The following is a 21,308-nucleotide window of genomic DNA, read 5'->3' as shown; positions in this document are numbered from 1 at the left end:
TACTAACTGTCCCTGATTGGAACCATGAACTTTGGATGCAAAATATGAGGCCAATCCTGCAGGTGCTATAATTAATCTCAGGAGCTAAAATCAGCCTGCTGGATGAGTGAAATTGTTTTTGTGTGGAGAGAATCCACAGTTGTGTAATCAGTTTCTTGGTAGAATCTTCTGTCCTTTAGGAGTAAGAGATGGTCTGTAAAATTATCCCTCCAAATCTGGCTTGGTTCAGTATTGACTGAAAATCATTACCTCTTGACAGTGGTTTGGTCTCTTACAGTTTGATCCTATTTGCACAGACACTACCACTATCACTGCAATTATCAACCTTGGCAGTCTTAGCGCAGAGGTCAAAGACAGAATAGCCATGGAATCCCTCCAATCAGGGTGGAGGCACATCAGTGAGACAGGTTAGGAGGGGATGTATGGCTGCAGTCCTTGGGTGTATAAACAGGGGAGTAGTAAGTAGGAATTGGGAGGTAATTCTACCTCTATATGATGCATTGGTGAGGCCAACACTGGAATACTGCATACAGTTCTGGTGTCTACCTTTTAAAAGTGTTTGAAAAAATAATTGTCTGTTCTCTGCACCCTAATGATTCAAGAGCTGGAAAAAAAGCCTTACAATGGGAAACCTAAAGAGCTCAATATTCTTAGAATAACAAAAAGATCAAGATCACAGTATAGAAGTAATGTGACAGGGAGGAAAATACCCAGTACTAAAGGCTCTTTAATCTACTGTAGAAAAGCATAACAAGAATCAATGGTTTAGATGTTAAAGCCAGACAAATTCAAATTAGAAATAAGGCATGAATTTTTAACAGTGAGTGTGATTTTAAACATTTGGAACAAATTACGAATGGAAGTGGCAAACTTCCCCCATCTCTTGATGTCTTCAAATCAGGATTGCATGCCTTTCGGAGCTCACAGTAAGTACGGGAGAATTACACCCAGCCCAGTTGCACAACTGTATCCAATTTAACCCCCTGCTGAGAAGGGTAAAAAAAATCTAGTAGTCTCTTAATCAGAGGGAAGTAATGTGTGGTTCCATCTGGTTTCCTCAAAGGGCTAAGAGGCTCTTAGATTCGAAAACCTCTGTATGTAATGGCCAAGAAGCTGAATGACTTCAGGAAATGTTTGCTCTAACCTCTACTTTTGGGATAATGGAGGTGTCTTATGTTCTAAATACTAGATTCAGATGCTTCTGAATTATGAGGGGCTGGCTGCTCACATATATTATTGAGGAATCTTGTGATCACTCATAGTAACTAGTATTTCTTTCCCAAAACTAACAGATGTACAGATACATTTTTTAAAGTATTGTACAACAATTACATTTGCTAATTTCATAGCAGTTGTAAACAAATACAGTATGTGATTTTTTGCTGAGACTATCCAGTAATTCTGCTGGGAACACTGATAACTTGCACTGCTATAAGGACCAAAATGCCTGTCATATCAGAATCAATGGCAATACTCCCAGTGACTTCAAAGGGACCAGAATATGACAGTAAAAGAAATCATTTACTGCTGTAAACTTACTTCAAGGTTATAAATGTAATTGGCAATTATACCTTATATAGATTTAGGGGAAATGGTAGAAGTTGTTTTTATTAATATAGTAGTGGAGTGTCCTTGTTTGGTAAAGCCATTTTTAAGAGTGTTAAGGTGTATAGCCCAGACTTTTTCCTCAGAGCATATTCTGTGGTATTTGAAAAAAGAAAAGGAGTACTTGTGGCACCTTAGAGACTAACCAATTTATTTGAGCATGAGCTTTCGTGAGCTACAGCTCACTAAGCTCATGCTCAAATAAATTGGTTAGTCTCTAAGGTGCCACAAGTACTCCTTTTCTTTTTGCGAATACAGACTAACACGGCTGTTACTCTGAAACCTGTGGTATTTGAGTGTCTGGCTGTAGATAACAGATTTCTTGATTATGTTTGAGGTGGTTATAGGATCTGAGAAGATAGGTGGGGTGGGATGTGTGGGTTTCTGGTATATAGTGGGTTCCATTGTTTGAAGTTGATTGTGGTATGCAGGAACTTGATGCTAGTTGATTCTCCTCCAGAGAAGTAGATCACATCATGGAACAGGCCACCCAAATACCCTGAGAGAACCTGCATCAATATGGAAATAAACCCCCCTCTAAGCATGTACCCATAGTTGTCACCTACCAACTCACACTTGGAACCCATACAGGGTATCATTAAATTATGACCACATCCTGAAAAAAATCTTCTGGCCTTCAAACATCTGCCGCCCACCTCACCAAGCTCATTAGAAATAGGCTCCCCGTAGACCAGGACACATCAACTCAAAGCAAGCACCAGACCCTGCCAGAATAACAGATGCAAAACCTGTAGACCTATCTCCACTACTACAATGATCAGGGCCCCCACAACACAACTTTTAAGACCCAGGTATCCTACACGTGCTTATCACAACATGTGGTATCTCATCCAGTGTACTAAAAGCCACACATGAAATGTATTAAAAGCTGGCTAACTGACAGATTCCAAAATGTAACTGTAAACTGGGAATCATCATCAAATGGGTGTGTTTCAAGGGGGAACAGAGCTTTATTCTTCCCCTCCAGAAACAAAGAAACCAAGTGATTTGATCTCTGATGGGTGTTGGCCAATAAAAAGCTGGAAAGGAGATTGGGTAAAACAAACTATCTTGAACAAAGACCTTTATCTGGCTAGATTAAGTTTTAAACTCCTTAGATGTGAATTTTTCACTTTTATTTGCTTATAAGCATCTCTACTTTTCACTTTTATTTGCTATCACTTAATCCATACTCATTTGTTAATAAACATGTTTTACTTTATATGAACAAATTCAGTGCCATGTTTGAAGGGAAGGGTGTTTTCACCCCAGTTAAACTAATGAGCCGTGATGTACTGACTGTTTAACAGAGCAGCCAACTTAGTATATTCTGTGTATCCACTATGGTAGCTGTGCATTGCAAAGAAACATATCTGAGACGCTTGCGGGATGGAGTTCTCTGTTACTTGCCAGGCAAGGTTGGGGTGGGGAGAGCCTTGAGGAGGTTGGTGTAGCAGTGAGCTGACCTCTAATCTGATCTCCAACAAAACTTGCTCTTGCTGAGTCAGAGAGGTAACACAGTGGCTCACAGCTCTGGGTATCCCAGCAGTGTGTTACAACTGGATATACACATGGCTAAGGTTAAGATTTTTGGCATGGGGACTTTTATTAAAATTCACGTGCAGGATGTTGGCAATAAACTATAAATCACAGAAGCCCCAGCCCTGCTGCCTGAGGCTGACTGCCAGAGCCCTACTACTGTGTGGAAGTGGGGGAGGGCGGCTGGGCCTGCCTATCCAACCTGGAAGTCATGGAGGTTTGTTAAAATCATGGAATCCATGAACTCCATGCCAAAATCATGTCCTTACACATGGCACTTGAACTCAGTGTAATGGAAATCAATTTAGTTCTATGTCTTTCAAGGGGATTCAGTTATGTACCTACAGGTATTGCTAGCTTATGGTTTGGTGGCTAGTCCATAAGAGGATTTTATTCTGCACTGTTTTGTCTGCTTGATCTTATACAGGTGGTGGTTTCTGTTTAATCATTATAAAGGTATTTTTTCAGTCAGCTCCTTTGTACCATGCAGGAAGTCAGTGCTGGCCATACATGCAGGAAACATGGAGTTGTCAAAATAAACATACTTCTGAGAGTGTGACTGATTTAGAAGAAAAGCTCCCATGGACCTGGTTTGAGTTTGGAAGCTGTTTCATAGATTTCCAAAGACTGCTCAGGGATTTCTCTGTGTAGTGCAGTTAACATTCCCACACCATGCAATGCAAAAGGATCATGTTTTAACTGAATCACAGAAAATATACAATCCTTAGGGGAGAGGTCTCATCTGGATCCCAAAGTTTTGGAGCAGTCTGTCTGGGTTCTTTGTGCTCATCCCTGTTGTATCTCAGTGCCTCCCATTTATTAATTAACTTCTCACACCACCTCTGTGAAATGGTGCTGTTGCCCCATTTTACAGATCAGGAACTGAGATACAGAGGTCGGTGACTTGTTTGAAATCACACAGGAAAACTATGAAAAAGCAGGGAACTGAATTTCCGATCAAGCGCTGGAAAAAAAATGCCTTACAGTGACAGACTTAAGAGCTCAATCTGTGTAGTTTATCAAAGTGTGATTACCGTATATAGGTATCTTCATACGGAGGAAATGTTGGATACTAATGGGCCTTTTTAATTGAGCAGAGAGAGATATAACAAGAACCAATGGCTAGACATTCAAGCCAGACTAATTCAAATTAGATATAAAGCACACATCTTTAACTGAGCGTGATTACCTCTTTCCTTGGTAGTTTGTTCCAATAGTTAGTTTGTCTTCAGATTCAGGTTGGATGTCGTTCTGGAAGATGCTTTAGCCAAACAAATTACTTGAGCTCAATGCAGGGGGCTACTTGGTGAAATTCTATGGCCTGTGATATACAGAAGGTCAGACTAGATGATCTAATGGTCCCTTTTGGCCTTAAAATCTGTGAATCTTCTATATCCCAGTCCAGTGCCTTAATCACAAGAGCCTCCTTTCTGGGGTTAAGTTTCATCTGGATCTCTGGGGAATTCTAGCCATAAGGTCTAAGTCTGTCTGGATCTCTAATTTATAGCTTTAAGGGGGGGTCTTTCAGATGGAACCCTGGGGGGTTGGACATAAAGAACCTACATGATGTGATAACAGGGTTTTTAGACAGACCTGTGTTTCATTAGAAAGCAGCCATTATTACATAATAAAACGGCATCTGAACCACCATTTTTATACAATTCTGAAATATATATACTAATGATCCCTTTTCTAAGTTTCTTTAGGGCTAAATTTGACCTGGGATATGTGTTGCTTAATTATAATTCTCTAAGCAGTGTTTAAAGAAAATATTTCTAAACTTTAGAGGGTGGGAGTAGGTGCTGCTATCAATGACATTCTGCAACATTATTCAATTAAAGGACAAATGTATTTTTAGTAAATATAGCCTGTGGTACCTAGCATAGCTTCTAGCTGAGATATTCTATTATTTCTTTGTTCAGTGCTCTAGGCAGGGGATGGATGATACCACATAATTTAATCACTGTAAATCTATGCAAGTGTGAGCAGCTTAATAAATTGCTGCAGCAATAATTGGTTTATAAGCAGCGTATTAAGTGGTACTGGTGACACTTCCATTACTGAGCTGGTGTCCTAGCAAATGCTTCTCGACATGATCCTTCAGACAGGCATAAAACCAAGGATCTGGCCACTTATTAAAAATTCCATGGCATTTTCAGCAAGATTAGGAGTCTTAGCGGGCCCTGGTGTGGTGGCCAAGTTCCCATTTGGGTAATTACATTCTGACTTCCTAAAGCCCCCCAACAATTTCTATCAGAAATAGCATTCTTTACACTCTGTCCTAAACTTGTTTGTTAGTTAGTTTATGTTAAATGGCTACCCTGTTCTACCCCAGAGGAAGCAATTTTTCAGCAATGGGTGAAGTTTTTCATGAGTGTGAGGTTTAATATAAAAAATATAGTTTACAAAGCAGTTTGGGGCCCTTTCAAATCATCATCTTAGCATATGCAGAACATACCTCAGGTTGCACATGACCAGGAGTCACCACCAAATTTGGCACACTGGTTGCATCATTAGCTTTGCTGGCTTGGGCCAGATACTGATGGGGAGTGTAACATGAATGCTGATCCATGCCTCCCCTTCATCCCCCTCCAGATGAAAAGTATTGTTAATTTAGGTGTAACAGGACAGGTCACAAGTAGGGGACTGATGTTGGCATCTCAAGAAGCCCAAGTAACATACATATGGGCCTTTCAGAGCCCCGTCAAAAAAGCAAGCAATCTTCCCCCACACTGTTGCCAACTCTTGAGATTCTGTTGAGTCTCTCAATATTTGTCACTTTTCTTGAAGCCCCAGCTCCAGGAATTCTGTGACTACATAACTGTCAGCTTTCATTTTAAAAAAAGTTTCTAACCTTCCTGGTTGTGGAGAAAAATTTGAGAATGTCACCCCGGTGCACAGTCCCATAATCAGCTGGTAAATAAAAAGAACCCACAATGTATTATTTTTAAATAAGTCATGATTTTTTAAGCCATTCCCTGGAATTTTGAGGGTCTGACTCATGATTTTTTGGACACACTTTGGTTTGACAAATATTGAAACTGAGATGTCCTGCAAGACTCCCTCAGCCTGATTTCTAAACCAAGTAAGCTAAAATAGGCTGAGTTGGTGCAGATAATGAGAACAATTTCTTAGTGCCTTCATCTCCTTCCTGCCCGTCTTACCATAAAGAATACTGTAATACTTCATCTAAGTCGGTCCCCCTTAGAAATCTTGCCTGAGCATCATGCACATTTGATACACATGCATAGCCACCTGACTTCCTACAGTCATGACATTGTTAAGTAAGAAATGTGCCCACTCCAGCTCTTTGGGCATTTTAACTACATCAAAGGTGCAAAGCAGTGATGGGTTCAGATGAGCAGTGTGATTAAAGCTAATATATATTTTACAGGTTAAGGAAATAGTGTCTGTACATCTGGGTATATTGCTTAAATTATCCCAAAGTACAAAGTTTGGTTTAAAAATCATACAATAAATATAGTACATAATCAGCAATAATCCAAATTTAGATTGATTAAATTTAACGATATAGTTTAGATATAGCCATCCAAATATTTGAGTACACCCCTCATGAAAAATTATACAGAGACACCATACATTTTTAACCCAGAAAGCCCCTCCTTTGTTCCCTCACTGACTTGACCTCTTAAAAATAATCACAGCTGCATAGGTGCTGGCACTAGGGGAGCTGGGGGTGCTGTCACAGCCCCTGGCTTGAAGTGGTTTCCATTATATACAGAGTTTATGGTTTTGTTCAATGGCTTTCACCAGCCCCACTATAAAAATTGTTCCAGCACTCCTGCACAGCTGTTGATGCAGCCCTGTGCATGGCAGACAAAGGGGCCAAGAATGCTAGTTTACATTTATTGTTTCCATGGTTACTGACTTGGGGAAGCTTGCCTTGACCCATCAGCACGACTTAAAAGCTCTCCAGAAGCACTGTTATCTTGCATTTCCTCCATCTAAAGTATTGAGGGGGCCTCGAGGTTTGATGGGTCATCTAGGTAGTACTTGTCATTCTCCACTGAAATGGGGATTGATCTTCCTCCTTCCTTCCCTCTCCAAATGTGTGTGGATCCACTAGCACCTTATAGCTCCCCATTTCCCTACACTTTATGGTGAGCAACTTTATATAGGTGAAATGCTACTGACTGAAAAAAGACTGACACTATAGTCCCTTCTAAATGCAACGCTTCCTCAGCTCTCGTCCCCTAACGCCCCTACTTTACTTGCGCTATATTGATGACATCTTCATCATCTGGACCCATGGAAAAGAAGCCCTTGAGGAATTCCACCATGATTTCAACAATTTCCATCCCACCATCAACCTCAGCCTGGTCCAGTCCACACAAGAGATCCACTTCCTGGACACTACAGTGCTAATAAACGATGGTCACATCAACACCACCCTATACCGGAAACCTACTGACCGCTATTCCTACCTACATGCCTCCAGCTTTCACCCTGACCACACCACACGATCCATCGTCTACAGCCAAGCTCTGCGATACAACCGCATTTGCTCCAACCCCTCAGACAGAGACAAACACCTACAAGATCTCTATCAAGCATTCTTACAACTACAATACTCACCTGCGGAAGTGAAGAAACAGATTGATAGAGCCAGAAGAGTTCCCAGAAGTCACCTACTACAGGACAGGCCTAACAAAGAAAATAACAGAACGCCACTAGCCGTCACCTTCAGCCCCCAACTAAAACCCCTCCAACGCATTATTAAGGATCTACAACCTATCCTGAAGGATGACCCAACACTCTCACAAATCTTGGGAGAAAGGCCAGTCCTTGCCTACAGACAGCCCCCCAACCTGAAGCGAATACTCACCAACAACCACATACCACACAACAGAACCACTAGCCCAGGAACCTATCCTTGCAACAAAGCCCGTTGCCAACTGTGCCCACATATCTATTCAGGGGACACCATCACAGGGCCTAACAACATCAGCCACACTATCAGAGGCTCGTTCACCTGCACATCCACCAATGTGATATATGCCATCATGTGCCAGCAATGCCCCTCTGCCATGTACATTGGTCAAACTGGACAGTCTCTACGTAAAAGAATAAATGGACACAAATCAGATGTCAAGAATTATAACATCCATAAACCAGTCGGAGAACACTTCAATCTCTCTGGTCACGCAATCACAGACATGAGGGTCGCTATCTTAAAGCAAAAAAACTTCAAATCCAGACTCCAGCGAGAAACTGCTGAATTGGAATTCATTTGCAAATTGGATACTATTAATTTGGGCTTGAATAGAGACTGGGAGTGGCTAAGTCATTATGCAAGGTAGCCTGTCTCCCCTTGTTTTTTTCCTGCAAAACCCCCCCCAAGACATTCTGGTTAAACTTGGATTATTGCTGTGCACATTGTAAGATGAGCTGTTGCCAGCAGGAGAATGAGTTTGTGTGTGTGGTTTTTGGAAAAAGAGGGGGGTGTGGGGGGGGGTGAGAAAACCTGGATTAGTGCTGGAGGTGACCCACCTTGATTATCATGCGCATTATAAAGAGGGGTTTCAAAGGGGGATGGGCTGTTGCCAGCAGGAGAGTGAGTTTGTATGTGGGGGGGGGGGGGGGGGGGGGGGAAGGGTGAGAAAACCTGGATTTGTGCTGGAAATGGCTCTACTTGATGATCACTTTAGATAAGCTGTTGCCAGCGGGGGAGTGAGGTGGGAGGAAGTTTTGTTTCATGGTCTCTGTGTGTATATAATGTCTTCTGCAGTTTCCACGATATGCTATGCATCCGATGAAGTGAGCTGTAGCTCACGAAAGCTCATGCTCAAATAAACTGGTTAGTCTCTAAGGTGCCACAAGTACTCCTTTTCTTTTTACGAATACAGACTAACACGGCTGTTACTCTGAAACCCTTAACAGAAAACTCTATTAGAAACATGGGGGATTGTATTTAAAAACTGGCTTTCGAAATCCAGACAATAGGGTAAGAAACTCCTATTATCCTTCCTCAGTGGTCAGTTGACTGAACTCCTGACCCCAGATGCCAGCTGGAGTCTACCTGAGAGTGGTTGATTACATCTTTGTGCCAAACTGTGTGCACCCATGGAGCTATACACGCATGTTACATAATAACAAGTAATAAACAAAAAGGAGCTGGCTAGCCAAATCATCTAGCTGTGCTGATGAGATTTTTTTTTTTTTTTTTTACTTCCATCACCTGATAACTTAATTGCTCAATTAGCTACACCTCAGTGCCCTGGCTATGGTGTAGGAATGTTCCCTTGCAGGTCATTGTGAATCAGAAAACACAGGAGGTGGGTAAACAATGCAAAAGTAAATGATGACATGTCCTTCCAACAGTACAGAACCACAAGCATTTTATACCATTCAGATTTGTTTTCTAATTCTGCATTGATTTGATCCTTTGGGTTGGCATTACAGGGATGGAACAGGCATCATCCAAACACAGACCATGAAACTGCTGGTCAGATCCTAATATCAAAGAGGGGTTGTGTCAGAAGGTATATTCCCATTGTTTCCTTAGCAGACTAGACCCAGGCTCAGATAATATATTACCTTTGTATTTTGGAAGCCCTGTAATATATCTGGTTCTTTAGGAATCAGTAGGATTGTCTCCTTGTTGCTAGGGATTCTGGTGCTATCACTGAGTCACTGGATGTTATCTTGTGCTCATGGTTCTGCCAAGAGGTGTGTCATGTCTAGTAAATAACCTGAAACAGGATGAATTAATCATCTAGAAGGCTTCCCCCTCCCCCCAGAATATGATTTATTGCAGATTTGGGGGTACAGTTTTCATGTGTAGAGGTATTACTAGAGATTGCAGCCCCAAGGATTTTATTAGGAATGTGTCTGGATCATGTCTGGTCACAGTTTGCCATACTTTTCTCAGTCTGTATTATTTATTTATATTATTACTTTGTTATAATATTGATATGGCACTGCTGTGTACAGCTAGAAAAACAGAAACTTCTACTGAGTATTCAGAAAAAGTGAAGACATGGATTTTACGTGAACAGTTCCATGTGTTAAAGGGTCTAGTTTCATACAAATATATGACACAGAACAGGAGCGATGGAAGCTCCCTAAAAGTGGGGGGGGGGCACAAGCGCCTGAACTGTGGGCCCACCCCTGAGGCCCCGTCCTCACTCCGCCCCTTCTCCCTGGGCCCCCGCCTTCCCTCTTCCCCCAAGGACCCACTCCCGTATCAACTCTTCCCCCTAAACCCTCCCCCCCCCACTTGCTCCTCTCTGCCCCCTGCCTGCCTGTCGTTCACCCTTACCTCCGGTAAAAAGTGGGGGGCCATGGCCCCTTAGCCCCCCCTGTTCTGGCACCCTACACACAGAGGTCTATACCAGTGGTTTTTAAACTTTTTTTTTCTGGTGACCCAGTTGAAGAAAATTGTTGATGCCTGTGACCCAATGGAGCTGGGTATGAGGGGTTGGAGTATGGGAGGGGGCTCAGGGCTGGGGCACAGGATTGGGGAGCAGGGTTGGGGTGTGGGCTTACCTTGGGCGGTTCCCGGTCAGTGGGGGTGCAGAGGCAGGCTTCCTGCCTGTCCTGACACCATGGACAGAGCTGCGCCCCAGAAGTGGCCAGCAGCAGGTCCGGCTTCTAGGCAGAGAGACGTAAGCAGCTCCGCGCAGCTCACAGGCACCTCCCCACCAGCTCCCACTGTCCGGTTCCTGACCAATGGGAGTGCAGAGCTGGTGCTCAGGCTGGGGCAGCACATGGAGCCCCGTGCCCCCCACTACCCCCAAGCCTAGGAACCGGACCTGCTGCTGGCCGCTTCCGGGGCGCAGCGTGGTGTCTGAACAGGTAGGGACTAGGCTGCCTTAGCCAGGCAGCACCGCCGACGGGACTTTTAACGGCCCGGTCAGCGGTGCTGACCATAGCTGCCGTGACCCAGTCCCTTCCATTCTACAACCCAGTTATGGGTCATGACCCACGGTTTGAAAACCACTGGTTTATACCATGCTCATCACCATAGTATCTGAGCACCTACCACTGCCCATCCTACAACTTCCCACTGATCTTCCCTCAGTATTGAAATTTTTGACTCACCTACACCGTAGCTTTCCCCTTCCAACAAGCAGACGCTGATCCTGCCTCCATCCTGAAGGTAACTTAGGAAATCTAAGTGAAGAATGTTATTTTTAGTTTTGTGCATATGGACCACCCTGGTCTCAGTCTGCAATATCACAGTCCATATATAATTATAGGAATGGGAAGTAATTACACAGATTTAGAGTTTAGAAAAACCCTGCATTCATCCACCCATCATGATGGTCTGGCCTTGGTATTCATTTGTGAACAATATGATCAAATAAGTCTTCATACTCTATGGTCAGGCACTATTCTCTTTGAAGTATGTATTTAATATCTGCCCTGCTGCAAAACAGCACCCTAATCTATAGGTTAACGTATTGTTTGGGTCTAATTTAAACTGTTGTTTTATTGGGGCAGGGACCAAGTCAATAGATACTAAATAATAAATGTTATTTTCCTAAAGGATCTGTTCACAAAACCAGCATGAGTAAAGATAAGGAAAAATACATTAATAGATGCTGAAATCTGAATATTTGGAGTCTGAAGTCCTTGGGAATCAATTCAGAGAAAAGAGCAGGCATCATTATCACATTCCCATGCCTACAGTTCCCCTACCCTCTCCCTAATATGTACACACATACACACAAATAGTCATTCTTCCATCTGGTACCCTACAAATAAAACATCAGCGAGACTGGCAGTAGCCAAACCCATAATGCTCCCACACCAAGTGTCTTGCAGTGACCATGTTGAGGAGGAGAATTGAGGTTCTCCTGTACATTTTAATGACACAAAGTGTTCATCTGTAATCAAGCCACTCACCACCCACAAACACCTTTTTTTTTTTTAAATAAAGAAAATGGATTTATGTTCTGTTCCTCACCCCCCCCCCCCCCCCGCCCCATTGGGCTTCATGTCCAGTTGACTGAGTTGAGGAAAACTGTGTTCCAGAACATGTAAAATAAATTCAAGAGACCATGATTCATGAGAGAGATTAAAACTGTCTGTTCTGGCCAAACACTGACAAGGCAGGCTGTTTACTGCACAGCTGTGCTCTGCTTGGCCTTGAGTGAATTAAATGTTGGGACCGAATGGCTAGGCAGCAGTTCTGCGGAAAAGGACCTAGGGGTGACAGTGGACGAGAAGCTGGATATGAGTCAGCAGTGTGCCCTTGTTGCCAAGAAGGCCAATGGCATTTTGGGATGTATAAGTAGGGGCATAGCGAGCAGATCGAGGGACGTGATCGTTCCCCTCTATTCGACATTGGTGAGGCCTCATCTGGAGTACTGTGTCCAGTTTTGGGCCCCACACTACAAGAAGGATGTGGATAAATTGGAGAGAGTCCAGCGAAGGGCAACAAAAATGATTAGGGGTCTGGAACACATGACTTATGAGGAGAGGCTGAGGGAACTGGGATTGTTTAGTCTGCAGAAGAGAAGAATGAGGGGGGATTTGATAGCTGCTTTCAACTACCTGAGAGGTGGTTCCAGAGAGGATGGTTCTAGACTATTCTCAGTGGTAGAAGAGGACAGGACAAGGAGTAATGGTCTCAAGTTGCAGTGGGGGAGGTTTAGGTTGGATATTAGGAAAAACTTTTTCACCAAGAGGGTGGTGAAACACTGGAATGTGTTACCTAGGGAGATGGTAGAATCTCCTTCCTTAGAAGTTTTTAAGGTCAGGCTTGACAAAGCCCTGGCTGGGATGATTTAATTGGGGATTGGTCCTGCTTTGAGCAGGGGGTTGGACTAGATGACCTCCTGAGGTCCCTTCCAACCCTGATATTCTATGAAATGTTGTGGGTGCAACACGCTAACTAATGAGCCAGGGATATTGGATACCGATACTCTGCTTACACGTCAAATGCAGTAACTGGGGAGCAGACTGTGACAATCACCCATAATTATCTGCTGGGTTCTTGGTCAGAAAGGAGCAGAGCTGTATTAAAGCAACTCCATCCACTTGTTAGGGCCTCATTAGCTTTCCCTAAAACAGTAGGTTTGATACAGGTCAGTGGTTTACAAGATCATCAATATCCAACAAGGATTTGAACATAGGCCAGTGCTTGATTTCAGAACCCCTGGTTTCCTGCTTCTCCCACATGGTGGTACTGAGAATCTCAACCATTCATGGCTTCAATGTCTCCCCATTGGCTGTAACCAATTGGGATGGACATGGGTCTAATAGGTGCTGGCTGTAGTGTAACTGACCAAAACTCAAGCACTGAAAGTTGTATGTGTCCCCATGAGTAGGGCCCTACCAATTTCATGGACCGTGAAATAAACCCTGCCCCATGAAATCTGAGCTCCCCAAAATCAGCCAGACTGGGGCGGGACAGGACTAGTCCTTCCCGTGCATGGCTGTTATGGGGAGAGAGATCAGACCCACCTCCACAGGCAGCGTAGAAGTGAGGGTAGTACAGCTCTTGTGGGTCAGGGGGCACCCAGGCTTGGGGCTGCCACCTCCCGCAGCTCCTGCCCGGGCTCAGGGAGCCCAAGCTCTAGGGCTACTGCTCCCTCTCCCTCATGGGCCATGGCTCCTGCCTGGGCTGCTGCTCCCCACTTTCTCCCTGCCCCCCCAGCTCCTGCCCGGGCTCAGGGACCTGGGCTGGGGGCTGCCACCAGCTGCAGCTCCTTCCCAGCTTGGGGCTGCCCCCCTTCTCCACCCCATGGCTCCTGCCCAGGCTCTGGATGCCCGAGCTCCAGGGCTGCTGCTCCCTCTCCCTGCCCCCCCTCCATCCCCTCAGTGACTCCTGCCAGGGTTGAGGGCATCTGGACTCCAGACAGGACTCGGGGCTTCCATCCCCTGTGGCTCCTGTCCAGGCTCAGGGACCTGGGATTGGGGCTGCCACCCCCTGCAGCTCCAGACCCTGCAGCTCCTGTCCAGGACCTGGGGACCAGGCTCAGGGCTGCCACACCCCTCCCCACCCCCCCACTCTATGGCTCGAGACAGGGATTCAGGTGCCTGGGCTCAGGGCTGCTGTCCCTGACAGCTCCTGCCTGAGCTCTGGACCACCCAGGCTCGGGGCTTCCCCCCATCCCTCCTAGCTCCTGCCAGGGCTGGGGCACTCATTTTTCAAAATGTCCAGGGCCCCTTGCATGGGCTCATAAATTAATCCACCACTGGCCCTGACTAGCAGCTAGGAGCCCCCTAGCTGGGGCGCTCCCAGTAGCACTGGGGAGATGGGACCTACCTCCACCTCCAGGAGCCTCCTCCAGCTGCAGGAAACTCCGCAGCTGCTGCCTTCAGAACTGGGCTCTGAAGGCAGCACAGAAGTGAGTATGGCAATCCTGCAAACCCCCTACAACAGCTTTAGGACCCCCCCATGATCCCCTTTTGGATCAGGACCCTCATGGTTACAACACTGTGAAATTTCAGATGTAAACATCTGAAATAGTGAAATTGACCAATTTTAAGACCCTGTGGTCATGAAATTGATCAAAGTGAACTGTGAATTTAGTAGGGCCCTACCCATGAGATATTGGTTGGGTCCCATGGAAGCAGAAAGTTCAGTTTGGGTCTGAGAGAGATTTTTTTTTAAATCCACAAAGTAAATGGAAAATTCCTCACACCAAGACACTCAGTTCTGTAACTAAATGGCATCAGTTTAGATCAACCCAGTTTTTCTTTGTCTGTTGCACAGCCATGGTATCAGTGCTTGGACAAAAGGTCATTATAGTTTAGGGTGATCACATGTCCCGATAAAATCAGGACTGTCCCGATTTTTAGTTCTTTGTCCCGCGTCCCGACCGAGGCACAGTCGGGATGCCATTTGTCCTGATATTGCGGCTTTGGCCGCTCCGGCCGCTGCGCTTCCCCCCCCGTTTTATCTGGTCATCCTATTATAGTTGCCCACTGAACTACTGAGAGTGGTCTGTTAGCATCACAATACCTTCCCTCACAGCTTTCTGAAACCTATTGCATTTATGACAGGTTTCAAAGTAGCAGCTGTGTTAGTCTGTATCCGCAAAAAGAAAAGGAGTACTTGTGGCACCTTAGAGACTAACAAATTTATTTGAGCATAAGCTTTCGTGAGCTACTGCTCACTTCATCGGACACATTCAGTGGAAAATACAGTGGGGAGATTTATATACACAGAGAACATGAAACAATGGGTGTTACCATACACATTGTAACGAGAGTGATCAGGTAAGGTGAGCTATTACCAGCAGTTGACAAGAACGTCTGAGGAACAGTGTGTGTGTGTGGCGGGGGGGAATAAGCATGGGGAAATAGTTTTACTTTGTGTTATGACCCATCCACTCTCAGTCTTTATTCAAGCCTAAGTTAATTGTATCCAGTTTGCAAATTAATTCCAATTCAGCAGTCTCTCGCTGGAGTCTGTTTTTGAAGATTTTTTGTTGAAGAATTGTCACTTTTCGGTCTGTAATCGAGTGACCTGAGAGATTGAAGTGTTTTCCGACTGGTTTTTGAATGTTATAATTCTTGATGTCTGATTTTTGTCCATTTATTCCTTTACGTAGAGACTGTCCAGTTTGGCCAATGTACATGGCAGAGGGGCACTGCTGGCACATGATGGCACATATCACATTGGTAGATGTGCAGGTGAACGAGCCTCTGATAGTGTGGCTGATGTGATTAGGCCATATGATGGTGTCCCCTGAATAGATATGTGGACACATTTGGCAACGGGCTTTGTTGCAAGGATAGGTTAGTGGTTCTGTTGTATGGTGTGTGGTTGCTGGTGAGTATTTGCTTCAGGTTCGGGGGCTGTCTGTAAGCAAGGACTGGCCTGTCTCCCAAGATCTGTGAGAGTGATGGGTCGTCCTTCAGGATAGGTTGTAGATCCTTGATGATGCGTTGGAGAGGTTTTAGTTGGGGGCTATTGTATTTATTGCATTTATGTTCACATACTCTGTCAATTACCAGTTATATGTCTGAATGTCTCACTGAAACAAGGAGTTGTATGCACTCATCACCTCCCAAAGTCAGGCTGCATATCCATGAAATTAACTATCCCTAATTTTCAATACACCATAAACTAACTGTCACATATATATTTGTGAAACTTTATGGTGACTGTCAAAATGGAAGGGAATGCAGAAGCAGCCAATGGGTTAGAGCCTGTGTCATCCCCAATGTGTCAGGAATCCTGATCAATACAATTCTATATGTGACATGGCACATTCATCCTGACAGAAACTGAGTAATGAAAATTATTAATCTTTTTAATTAAACATAAGCTACATGTCCACCATGGGCTTGTCTCTTGACACTTTGACAGATGTACAATGGTGCTGCGCTCATGAACAGAACAATTTTAAACTAACTTTGAAGTTTTTCTGGTCATTTTGTGTAGGTTCAGAAATTTGTGGTAGTTTGTAGCCTTCCTTCTAAAATAAAATATTTAGAATATTTACTAATTTATATTATTACAAACATCAGTGTGCATTGAACTTGCTAATTCTGCTACCTCTGGCCTTCTCCATGTGGTCAGACGTCATTGCTAATGGGCTCTGATCACAGGCTGAGTGAAGAAAATGTTGTCCAAAAGTAAGTTGGTTTTCTTTTGTTTGTTTTGTTTTTTTTTCCCCCTTAACAGTTTAGAGTATGAGAACTCCATCCCATTGTAATAATTCACCTCCCTACAGGATGAAGCCTCTCACGGAGCAAACAAGAACAACGGTTGAGTCTGACTCAACCAACTGGGCATTGCACAGGAAGTCTGATCATCTCTCAATTGTGCTACTATCTATGAATAAACTGGCCTTCTTACAAGTCTCTGTCACTCCGTTTCCTTATAAAGCTTCAAAACATTATTTCCTGTCCTTCTAATTATATGTTAATGTGACTAGTTACATGGTATAGGAACGTATTTTTAGCCAGATGCAAACAGAGCCCAAATATTTCAGCATCTTCAGAAAAGCAGTAACCCTCTAAGAGGTATTTTATGCTTGGACACTTGCCGTTGTCTATTACTTTATACAGAGAGACAAAATTCAGGTGTGAAGTAATAAATATATATACAGGTTATAAATAAATTTGCAGTTTCCAAAGTGCAAGACAGACACGAGGAAATGCTCAAGTAGCACAAGTGCTCACTTGAAGGGAAAAAAAAATCTAAACGTATAAAAATACAATTGATAAGTGCACATTGAAGGCCAGATCACCAGAAAGGAATGGAAACCTGATCTTCAGGAAAAGTCCATGCCACAGGCTTTACTGAATCCACTTCCTGTCTGTGTGACTATTTCCACTGATTCATGCTCTCACTGCCTTACTTGCTCTGAATGTCAGCAAAGAGGATGCGGGGGTGGGAAAGGCTGAAGTTAACATCCACTTCTACATGCTACTAATTCAAATACTCAGCTCCATTTCACTCTTTGATGTCGCTGTATCTTAAAAGGGCAATGGCTCATTCCAATAGAATTAGTCAGTATAATGTGAAACAAGACCCTGGTCTCCAACAGTTGAGCTGAATTTACAAAAGCTGACACTTCTCATTTGCACCCAAAGACCCTAGCAGAATTTCCTAGATGGCATCTGAAGATTAATCTTTCAAGCTGTCCTTGTCATGGATAAGTATATGTGAATGAGGAAACACGTACATTCCAGAGTCTTTTGGAGGATGCGTGAGGATATAGTACTATAAATTTACTAAAAAAAATGATTAAATTGGCTACATTCAACAGGAATAAATCACCAGTCATGCAGCCCAATAGCTGTAGTTTGTATAATTTATAGGACAGGATCATTGTCCTCTGGAGGGTGCTCCTTTGCCAGCCAACCAGACAGATGGAGTTCAGTCTGAAGGAAAAAACAAAAGGAATTTTCTGTGCAGACCAAGAGTCACTATCATCAGCATAGTGAAAGATGTTTTTTGAGAGATTTAAAAGTGGAGAGGGTGTCAATAAATATCCAGTGGCACTTTTAACAAAAATAGGAATGCTAATCCTATTGTCTTGGCCAAATTTTTATTGGGATGAATACATTCTGCCTCCCTGCATTACCCTGAAGTTTCAGCTTAATGCAGGATTCTTCTTTACACCTATTTTAAACTGTCATATGGTGTCATTGTGCAATACTGGAGAGCTGCCATGTTTTTTCCCAAAGGTAGCTGTATTTCAGTTGTAGATTAAGCTAATCCTGTATGTAAAGTATAGTATTCTGGGATCCCCTGAGATGAAAGGTGCTGCCAGAATTATAGAATCTAGAGGGGAAAAGCCTATTATATTATAGCGACATGTAGGTATTTTATTTTTACTATTGAGGTTAAAATGCTAGAGGGAGATAGTCCTTTACATTTCCCAAGTGTGGAACAGATTCCACATCTTAAAGTAGTAACACATGGTTTATCTGAGTGAGTAAGTGGTTGGAGTAAAGGCTGAGAGAATTCAACCTTTTCTTCACATGAGTAAAGGTTGGAGAACTTAGCCCTGTATTAGTATATGATTATAAAACGTATGACTCAAATCTACAAAGTTTCAGGATTACACATAGATTTTTCTGGAAATAGTAAAACTATAAAATCAGTGCATGGCACTGGAGAGTGTCTACATTGTGTTAGATTTCAAGGTAATCAGCGATTTTGGCGGGGGGGGTTTGGATGGGTATAAATCTTCGCAAGACATTATATATTCAAAATTAAGTATATAATCTGAACAAGGATTTAAAAAAAGATTTCTATACACTTATTCTAAATTCACTAAACTTTTTACTGCAAAATTAGGTCCTCAAAATAAGATGTAGGACAATGTAGTGACACGACAATTGAATCCAAACACAACAACAAAATGGACATTTTCACAATGCTGCATGAGGTTTCACCCCATCATCCCCACTGATGGGAGTTACTCCACTACAATCTTGTATAACACTCCTCAGTTTTGTCAAATTGTGTATTGCAGGAATTTTGCTGTGATACAGCGGTGCCAAACCTTAAATCAATCCACTTTGCCACACCAGTGCAACGCATCAGAAATTATTCCACAGCCCCTAGACCACAGTGGTGGAGAAAGACTAGTGAAATCTATGCTTGAAATCACCTTTTCCAGTTTGTAATGTACAAACTTTTGTACATTTATTATGACTGTTTTATTGATCATATATTGAAAAACTGGTTAAATCTCTCAGCATGAATAGTTCTAGAGTGGAGCCATAAACAAAGTCAAAGTACTCTTAGAAAATATGTTTTTAATCTTAAACTGTGGAATTGGTTAATAATCACACAATGACCACTGGATAATTTATTCAAGATTAGCATGCAACTGAATTTCTCTGTAAATATTACAGGATCAGTAGCTCAAGAATAGGGGAGCTGGAGGGTTCACAGGAATTTGGGGGCATCTGTGTATAGTGGGTATATAGAAGCAGCAGACAATTCAGATCTGGTCCATCTCTTATCACAAGAGTTTTTTAATCTGTAAAGGTGGTGTTAGGTCAAGGAATAAAATATGGAAAGGCTACAGGGCCCTCCCCTCCCCAACAAAAATATAGGTCCACAGTCCTTTACTGCGAGCTCCAGTATCTATCACCTGGTTGGTAGCCACGCTTATCCTCCTTATGTAACCTTCCTCCCCCTCTCTCTGCTGGAATGAGGCAAGTAGAATCAGGTGTATATAAACCAAATAAATTGTGTTTATTTTGGGGAAACTGAGGTACATAAATGGGAAGAGGAAAAATGTATAAAACAATTAACAGAAACTTATTCCCTCTATAGGTACAGTAACTCAAACATCTGTGTCCTGAAGCCAAGACCCAAACTAGACCGCCATGGAGTACAAAAGGTAAGTAAACATACAATATCACCCTTCTGATGGTCGCTCAGGACCTCGATCCTTTGGCTTGTTCAGAGCCTCAGGAGAGGAACTCTGAGGAGATCCCTCGATGACTCGTCCTTCTCACTGGCTCCAGATGACACAGTGGCGGACTCACAAGATGACAGCTGGGTGTTCACAGGCGAATGACAACGATGGATGTTAACTGCTGCAGATGGTAAGTAATAGCTGGAGATGGCACTTGTCCAGAGTTTTGATCACCTGTGGAAGCAAACCTGCACGCACCTGCCACTCAGATGGGCAGCCCCAAGCTGAGGTAACTGCTGCTCTTATATAGACTATAGTGAGAAACTCCATAGAATCCCCAGGAAAATCCAGTTAAAACTGGAACTTGTTTACTACTTGAGCCACTGCTATTGGAAAGGGCGGGAAAACACTCCAACTGCCCTCCTGATGACATGACCAAGTCCTCCATTTTAGATAACAAAACATAATAAATCATAATACTAATAGCCATACAAACATAGCTTTAGGAATTTGCCCCTAACAGAGGATAGTAAGGAACTTATATTTTCCCTGGCTTATAGTACAAGAGCATGGACATTCAATTAAAATTTATTTGAAAGGTGGTAAATTCAGTACTAATAGAATGAAATACTTTTTCACACTGTGGACTATTAGACTGTGGAGCTCATTGCTGCTAGATAACATTATTTAGCAGGATTGAAAAAGTGATTAGGCATTTTCCAGCGCTTAACAATCCCAACTGTAATGGTAGTTAAGCATTGGAACAAATTACCTAAGGAGGTTGTGGAATCTCCGTCACCGGAGGCTTTTAAGAACAGGTTGCCAACTGTTTAATGGCACACACCCAAACACCCTTGCCCCACCCCCCTTCCCATCCCTTCCCCGAGGCTCCAGCCCTACTCACTCTAGTTCCTCACCCTCACTCACTTTCACCGGGTTGGGCAGCGGGTTGAGATGCAGGAGTGGTGTGGGCTCTGGACTTGGGGGTGGGGCCAAGGGGTTTGGAGTGTAGGAGGTGGCTCTGGGCTGAGCCTGGGACAGAGGGCTGGGGTGCGGGAGGGGGTGTGGGGCTCTGGGAGGAAGCTTAGGTGCAGGAGGAGGTGAGGGGTCAGGCTCTGGGAGTGAGTTTGGGTGTGGGCTCTGGGCTGGGGCAGGGAGTTGGAGTGCAGGAGGGAGTGAAGGGTCAGCACTTACCTCAGGTGGCTCTTGAAAGCGACTGGCACATCTCTCTGGCAGCAGCTCCTGGGTGCGGGCAGGGGCTAGGGAGTTCCATGTGCTGCCCCTGCCCACAGGCACCACCCCCACAGCTCCCATTGGCTGCAGTTCCCAGCCAATAGGAGCTACAGCATCGGC

General features: G+C 43.7%; 1 protein-coding gene across 1 annotated transcript in view; it reads right to left on the bottom strand.

The window, feature by feature from the left end:
* The window catches only part of SLC45A1 (solute carrier family 45 member 1), an 84,290-nt gene extending 63,261 nt beyond the window's left edge, over positions 1 to 21,029 (bottom strand). The window contains exons 1-2 of the mRNA XM_037881372.2: positions 19,952 to 21,029; positions 11,209 to 11,280 (exon numbers count right to left, since the gene is read on the bottom strand). The gene's annotated coding sequence lies outside the window, so the exon portion shown is untranslated. The remainder of the gene's footprint in view (positions 1 to 11,208; positions 11,281 to 19,951) is intronic.
* Positions 21,030 to 21,308: the final 279 nt, after the last annotated feature.

Source organism: Chelonia mydas, chromosome 18 (genome assembly GCF_015237465.2).
Source record: "Chelonia mydas isolate rCheMyd1 chromosome 18, rCheMyd1.pri.v2, whole genome shotgun sequence".
In the NCBI taxonomy this organism is placed as follows: Eukaryota; Metazoa; Chordata; order Testudines; family Cheloniidae; genus Chelonia; species Chelonia mydas.
Note: the sequence above shows the minus strand (reverse complement) of the source record. Positions and strands in the feature narration are given on the sequence as shown.